This window comes from Hypanus sabinus, chromosome 4 (genome assembly GCF_030144855.1).
Source record: "Hypanus sabinus isolate sHypSab1 chromosome 4, sHypSab1.hap1, whole genome shotgun sequence".
Lineage (NCBI taxonomy): Eukaryota > Metazoa > Chordata > Chondrichthyes > Myliobatiformes > Dasyatidae > Hypanus > Hypanus sabinus.
Window position 1 is genome coordinate 63897426 of NC_082709.1, and position 7247 is coordinate 63904672.

General features: G+C 42.0%; 1 long non-coding RNA gene across 1 annotated transcript; it reads left to right on the forward strand.

The window, feature by feature from the left end:
- The first annotated feature begins 1841 nt into the window (after positions 1-1841).
- Positions 1842-5164, forward strand: LOC132392842 (uncharacterized). Its single transcript, XR_009511674.1, has 3 exons — positions 1842-1914; positions 2017-2182; positions 4412-5164. It is a non-coding gene; the product is annotated as an uncharacterized LOC132392842 (long non-coding RNA).
- Positions 5165-7247: the final 2083 nt, after the last annotated feature.

Below are 7247 nucleotides of genomic sequence, written 5' to 3' on the forward strand. Positions count from 1 at the left end.
TAGAAAACCTACAACACAATACAGGCCCTTCGGCCCACAGAGCTATGCTGAACATGCCCTTACCTTAGAAATTACCTAGGGTTACCCATAGCCCTCTATTTTTCTGAGCTCCATGTAGCTGTCCAGGAGTCTTTTAAAAAACCTGATTCACTGTTGCCAGCAGCCCATTCCAAGCACTCATCACTCTCTGCATTAAAAAAAACTTATCCCTGACATCTCCTCTTTGTAACTACTTCTAAGCACCTTAAAACGGTGCCCTCTCATGCTAACCATTTCAGCCAGGAAAAAGCCTCTGACTATCCACACGATCAATACCTCTCAGCATCTTATACACCTCTATCAGGTCACATCTCATCCTCTGTTACTCCAAGGAAAAAAGGCCGAGTTCACTCAACCTATTCTCGTAAGCCATGCTCCCCAATACAGGCAACATCCTTGTAAATCTCCTCTGCACCCTTTCTATGGTTTCCACATCCTTCCTGTAGTGAGGCGACCAGAATTGAGCACAGTACTCCAAGTGGGGTCTGACCAGGGTCCTATGTAACTGCAACATTACCTCTTGGCTCCTAAACTCAATCCCATGATTGATGAAGGCCAATGCACCGTATACCTTCTTAACCACAGAGTCAACCTGCACAGCAGCTTTGTGTGTCCTATGGACTTGGACCCCAAGATCCCTCTGATCCTCCACACTGCCAAGAGTCTTACCATTAATACTATATTCTGCCATCATACTTGACCTACCAAAATAAAGCACCTCACACTTAACTGGGTTGAACTCCATCAACCACTTCTCAGCCCAGTTTTGCATCCTATCAATGTCCCGTTGTAATCACTGACAGCCCTCCACACTATCCACAACAGCCCCAACCTTTGTGTCATCAGCAAATTTACGAACCCATCCCTCCACTTCCTCATCCAGGTCATTTATAAAAATCACAATGAAGCCAGTTCTGGACCCACAAAGCAATGTCCCCTTGGATCCCATGCCTCCTTACTTTCTCAATAAGCCTTACAAGGGGTACTTTGTCAAATGCCTTGCTAAAATCCATATACACTACATCTACTACTCTACCTTCATCAATGTGTTTAGTCACATCCTCAAAAAATTCAATCAGGCTCGTAAGGCATGACCTACGTTTCACAAAGCCATACTAACAATTCCTAATCATATTATCATATTATGCCTCTCTAAATGTTCATAAATCCTGCCTCTCAGGATCTTCTCCATCAACTTACCAACCACTGAAGTAAGAGTCACTTGGTCTATAATTTTCTGGGCTATATCTATTCCCTTTCTTGAATAATGGAGCAAATTCTGCAACCCTCCAATCCTCGGGAACCTCTCCCATCCCCATTGATGATGCAAAGATCATCGCCAGAGGATCTTTGTATGGTCCTAATCCTGTAATCATTTGACATAGAGTGAGGCAGTTAGCAATGTCATCATGTTGATGTTCCCGGCATCTAATTGTGAATGGAAAACTACTACAAGAGTGATACCCTTTAAAAGGATGTGGTTGAAATTCAAACTGTATATATACTTACTGGAGGTTGGACTTACCAACATGTGAGAGGGAACGGAGCATTGCACTGAAATGAGAAAGAATAGGATGGAAGTTCAAGTAGGGGATCAATGGACTGGTGGCACAAACTGTCCAAGTTATTCTTGATATTTCTCTGTGATCATTTGTTGGCTCCAATGCTTCCTGCATTACAGCAGTAATTACACATCAAAAAAAAGTAATTGATTGACTGTAAGCATTTTGCAATGTGCCAAGGTCATCCAAAGGACTGCACAAATGCAAACGTTTCTTTGATGAAAAAAATCCCTTTGGACCGGAACACTCTGCTTCCCATTCATTCCCATAGGATCCTACTCAGCCCAGTAAACAATGTGACTGCACATAGCAAGTAAAGGCTCTCACAGTGATGAAATATATTACTTTCAGCATTCTAGTACTACTTATTGAGTGCCTTGTCTTTATTTAATACCTTGCTTTATGTGCCCCACAGGTCAGTGGCATCTTTCACTGATTTCTGCAAGATAAATCAGCAAACCTGGCCACCGTCCAATCAGGCTGCCTGCCAGACAGCGGTATTTACATCTCGTAACTCGTATTGACTCTTGTGGAAGCAATGGAAAGGGCAAGGAGAGAGGTGGCTGCGGAGTGAGCCGGAGGTGAGAACTGTAATTCATTATCAACTGGGGGAGTTGAGTTGTGCTGTTGCAGTTACTATTCTCATGACCATTTGATCACTTCGTTGGAATCCAAAGCCTAGCAAATTACTGATTTAGGAGCCGGTGGCAGTTAAAAGTTTTCACAAGACCAGGAGAGTGTAAGCCTGAGAGCCACCCTGATCTGAACATCTATTAGCCAGCTCCTATCCAAGACTCATTCATAATATAAAGTCTTTACACCTGCCTCAAGTCATTTGCTGCTAAACGTCTCATTGAACCCTTTTATTGATTCTGGTTTTGACTTTTCCAATGGTCACGTGGAAAGCTTCCCCACCTTCATACTTTACCAACTCTAGTTGATTCATAACTCTCCTTCCAACCTCTTGTACCAAGTTCTGTTGACTCATCACTCCTGGGCTTAGAGACCTACAGTGGCTCTGAGTTCAACAGTTCCAATCCTTGTGTTCAAATCTCTATCTCTGCAACAATCACCTGAATCAGAACACTCTGTGTCTGATCTCCATGTCCCTCCAACCTTAGACTCGTCCATCCCTGATTTCTATTACTCCGTTATTGGTGACCATGTCTTAAGAGATCATCATCCTAAATCCTAAATCTGGAATCCTAAATCTGGAATTCCATCCTAAACTTAGTTTTTATTTTTTCTCTTTTAATGTGCCTTAAAACCCACCTCTGATGTAAGTCTTCTTTGGCCTGAACTTCATCTTGTGTCAAAAAGCACTACAGTTCTATTTTTAACTATGGTATAATGTCATGCAGAATATAGTTCGAAAACTACTTTCAGATGATGCATCTACCATCTTGTATTAGAATAGGTAACCATTGGAGCCATCACATTAAGGGAGCTATAGTAAACTATTTCTTTAAATAAATAGCAAATTTTAGGCTTTGATTGAAGTATCCAAACTGTTGCAAAGGCTATATATGTGTGGGAATCACTGCTACTAACCTTTTTCTGGTAATACTTGAAGGAATGAAGAGAATATTTCAAAGTTCAAAGTAAATTTACTATCAGAGTACATATATGTCACCATATACAATCTTGATATTCTTTTTTTTTGTGGGCATACTTAATAAATTCATAAAAACAGAACAGAACATAACAATAACAAAATCGATGAAAGACCACACTAACTTGAGCATTCAATCAGTGTGCAAAAGACAACAAACTACAAATACAAAGTGAAAGAAATAAGCAATAAATAGCAAAAACAAGAGATGAAGAATCCTTGAAAGTGAGTCCACAGGTTGAGGGAACATTTCAATGATGGGGCAAGTGAAGTTTAGTGAAGCTTTCCCCTTTGGTTCAAACGGCTGATGGTTGACAGGTAATAACTGTTCCTGAAGCTGGCAGTGTGAGGCCTAAGGCCCCTGGACTTTCTTCCTGATGGCAGGAGCGAGAAGAGATAATGTCCTGGAACGTGGGGTTCCCTGACAGTGGGTGATGCTTTCTTGTAAAAATGTTCTGTGTAGATGTGCTCAGTGGTGGGGAGGGTGTTTTTACAATGATGGATTGGGATAAATCCACTACTTTTTGTTGGATTTTCAGTTCAAGGGCATTGGTGTTCCCTTACCAGTCCATGATGCAGCCAGACAAATACTCTCCACCACACATCTATAGAAGTTTGTCAAAGTTTTAGATATCACGCCAAATCTTCACAAGTTCCTAAGGCAGTAGAGGCGCTGCTGTGCTTTCTTCGTAACTGTACTTATGTGCTGGGCCCAGTACAGGTCCTCTGAAATAATAACACTGAGGAATTTAAAGTTGCTGACCCTCTCCACCTCTGATCCTCCAGTCTGGACTGGCTCATGGACCCCTGGTTTCCTGAAGTCAATAACCAGCTCCTTGGTCTTGCTGACATTGAGTGAGAGGTTGATGTTATGGCATCACTCAGTCAGGTTTTCAATCTCCCTGCTTTACGCTGATTCATCACCACCTTTGATTCGGCCTACACAGTGGTGTCATCAACAAACTTGAATATGGCTTTGGAGCTATGCTTAGCCACGCAATCATAAGTGTAAAGTTTGTGGAGGAGATGTTGTTCCCAATCAAAACTGACAGTGAAGAAATTGAGGACCCAATTGCACAATGAGGTATTGAGGCCAAGGTCTTGAAGCTTATTGATTAGTTTTGAGGGGATGATGGTATTGAATGCTGAGAAGTATTTGATAAAGAGCATCCTGATGTTTGCATTGTTGCTGTTCTAGGATTGAATAAAGAGCCAATGAGATGGCATCTGCTGTGGATCTGTTGCAAACTGGAGTGGATTCAAGTTACTTCTTGGGCAGAAGTTGATAAGTTTCATCACCAACCTCTCAAAACACTTTTTCACTGTGGACGCTACTGAACGCCAGTCATTGAGATAGGTTACCATGTTCTTCTTAGGCACTGGAATACCTGAAGCCTGCTTGAAGCAAGTGGGTACCTCAGACTTCTGAAGCGAAAAGTTAACGAACTCAGTGAACATTCCAGCCAATTGATCAGCACAGGTTTTTAGTACTTGGCCAGGTACCCTGTTTGGCCCTCCTGAAGGATGCTCACACATCCGTCTCACAGACTAAAATCATAGGATTTATGGGGGCTGTGGGAGTTCGTAATAGTTTCTCCATGTTTGATGGTCAAAGTGAGCATGGCATTGAGCTCATCGGGAAGTGAAAACCTGTTGTTGCCTACGTTGCTTGATTTATATTTATAAGAGGTGATAGTATTTGCCATGTCACAACTCTCAAGCATTCTTCATCGATTTAAGTTTAGTCCAGAATTGTCATTTAGCCTGTGAGATACTGTATGCTTTCCGGAGATTGTATCGAGATCCCTTGTAACTTTCTTATTCAAGAGTCTTGAATGCCTCTGATCTGACTCTCAGCAGATAGCAGATCTCATGGTTCATCCAAGGTTCTGGTTGGAGAAGACTCTGAATGATTTTGTGGGGACATGCTTGTCTACAACTGTTTTAATAAAGTCTGTGAAAACAATGGTGTATTCATTCAGATCCTCTGATGAGCCCTTGAAGACAGTCCAGATCCACTGACTCACAGCAATCCCGTAGCTGCTCCTCTGTCTCCTATGACCACCTCTTCATTGTCCTAGTCTCTGGAGTCTTTGCCTCTATGCAAGTAAGAGAAAGGAAAGCCAAGTGATCTGATTTACTGAAATGCGGCCTGAGCATGGAACAGTAGGCATTCCTTATCTTAATATAACATTGGTCTCGTGTTGGGACCTCTGGTGCTACAGGTTATATGCTGATGGTAATTGGACAGGATTTTCTTCAAACAAGCCTAGTTGAAGTTCCGGACTATGATTTGAAATGCTTCGGGATAGACTGTTTCTTGTTTGGAGAAGACATCATGCAGTATGCGGGTGCTTGATTATAGTTGGCCACTAGTGGTATAGTGGCATCAGCACCAGACTTCAAGATGAATGGTCCTGAGTTTGAATCTGACTGGCTCCTTTGAGTCGTCGGAGCCATGAAAACATTGATCATGTCCCTGCTTGTTTTGTCTTTGCAATAACATATGCTGGTAGAGGGCCACATTGAGGGTTTGTCCCACCAACTGCCAACTGAGCATTACTCTGGCCAAAATATCTTCCCTTTAAAAATATAATTTCTGCACAATGCGTGGAGCCAACAGCCCTGCCGATATCCAGTTGTCCTTGAAACATTAGTGGTGAGCCATTGTAAGTGAACAGCCTTGTGTTACTGCACGATGACATGAATCTCCAGGGTTATGACCCTACAATGATACAGGAATTGTCATTAAATGTATAAGTCAAGGTAATATCTGACTTGAAAGGATTGTAGGGGTGATGGTTCATATAGACCAGTTGCCCTGGAATTTCTGGGAAGTCAATGTTTTGGGTTTTGATCCAGCAGAAAACAGGAACTCAGAATTCAATGACTCGGGACACCACATGAGACTCAACCTTGCCTGCCTTTTTGTTGGCGACGTAAAACAATCCATGTTCCAAGTCTTCCCTGGTAAAGCTCCCCAACTCTTCCTGTGCTACATTGTGGACTGCATCAGGGCTACTTCATGACCAAGTTTGCAATTCAGAAGTGTTTGATTCTCATACAGAAGTAAATGACTGCACCTCCCCATCGAATGAGAGAATACTCAATGACTCCCCAATGAAGCTGGTTAGGATTTTATATTAATATTTAATTAAGTTTTACAACCCGCTATTGACTAAACAGTGATCCTTATGTTTGGTCGATACCAGTAGTACAGTGTTTTTAGAAGGAAGGCCAGATTGACAGTTTGAAACACTTTCAAGAGCTGTTTATATGAAATATGCTTTATTTTACATTTTTCTCTGTTCAGTATTTTCCTGTTCAAGCTCTTGAATTTCAATGCTTGCTATTAATACCACATTTTTTTCTCTGACATAACTTCCTCTCCCAATCTCCATTTACTCTCACAGCCTCAGCGTCTCATGTGTCACTTTCTCCTCTCCACCGTTCCTCCGTCACAGACCCTGCTGCAACTTGGGGTTGCTAGAGTAGCGCTAAGAGTAACACTATTACAGTGCCAGCAATCCGGGTTCAATTCCGCTGCTGCCTATAAGGAGTGTGAACTGTACATTTGCCAATGACAGTGTGGGCTTCCTTCCACATTCCAAAGACATATGGATTAAAAGGTTAATTGGATACACGGGTGTAACTGGGCTGTGCAGGCTCATTGGACTTAAAGAGCCTGTTATCATACGGCATCTCTAAATAAAAATATATTTCACTGACCATGATGCTCCCTTGTTTCACTGTCACTCCTCTAGGTTTCCAGCTCACCTGTTCACCTTTCCAAAAAACCCAATGTCTCCAGTATTCTTCTTAAGGCACCTAAACCGTCAGATGGCTCAGGAAAAAGAGTGCTTATTTGAATGGTACATTTAAAAGGAGACTTAAGTGCTATAAAGCAAGTGTGCATAAGACTATGGCCTGCTTTGATGGTCTCACAAGGCCGTAATGCCTGTTGCTTGCTTTGTCTGTATCATTCAGATATAACCCTTTATTCTGACCAATTACTGAGGAGTAGTAGGACCACA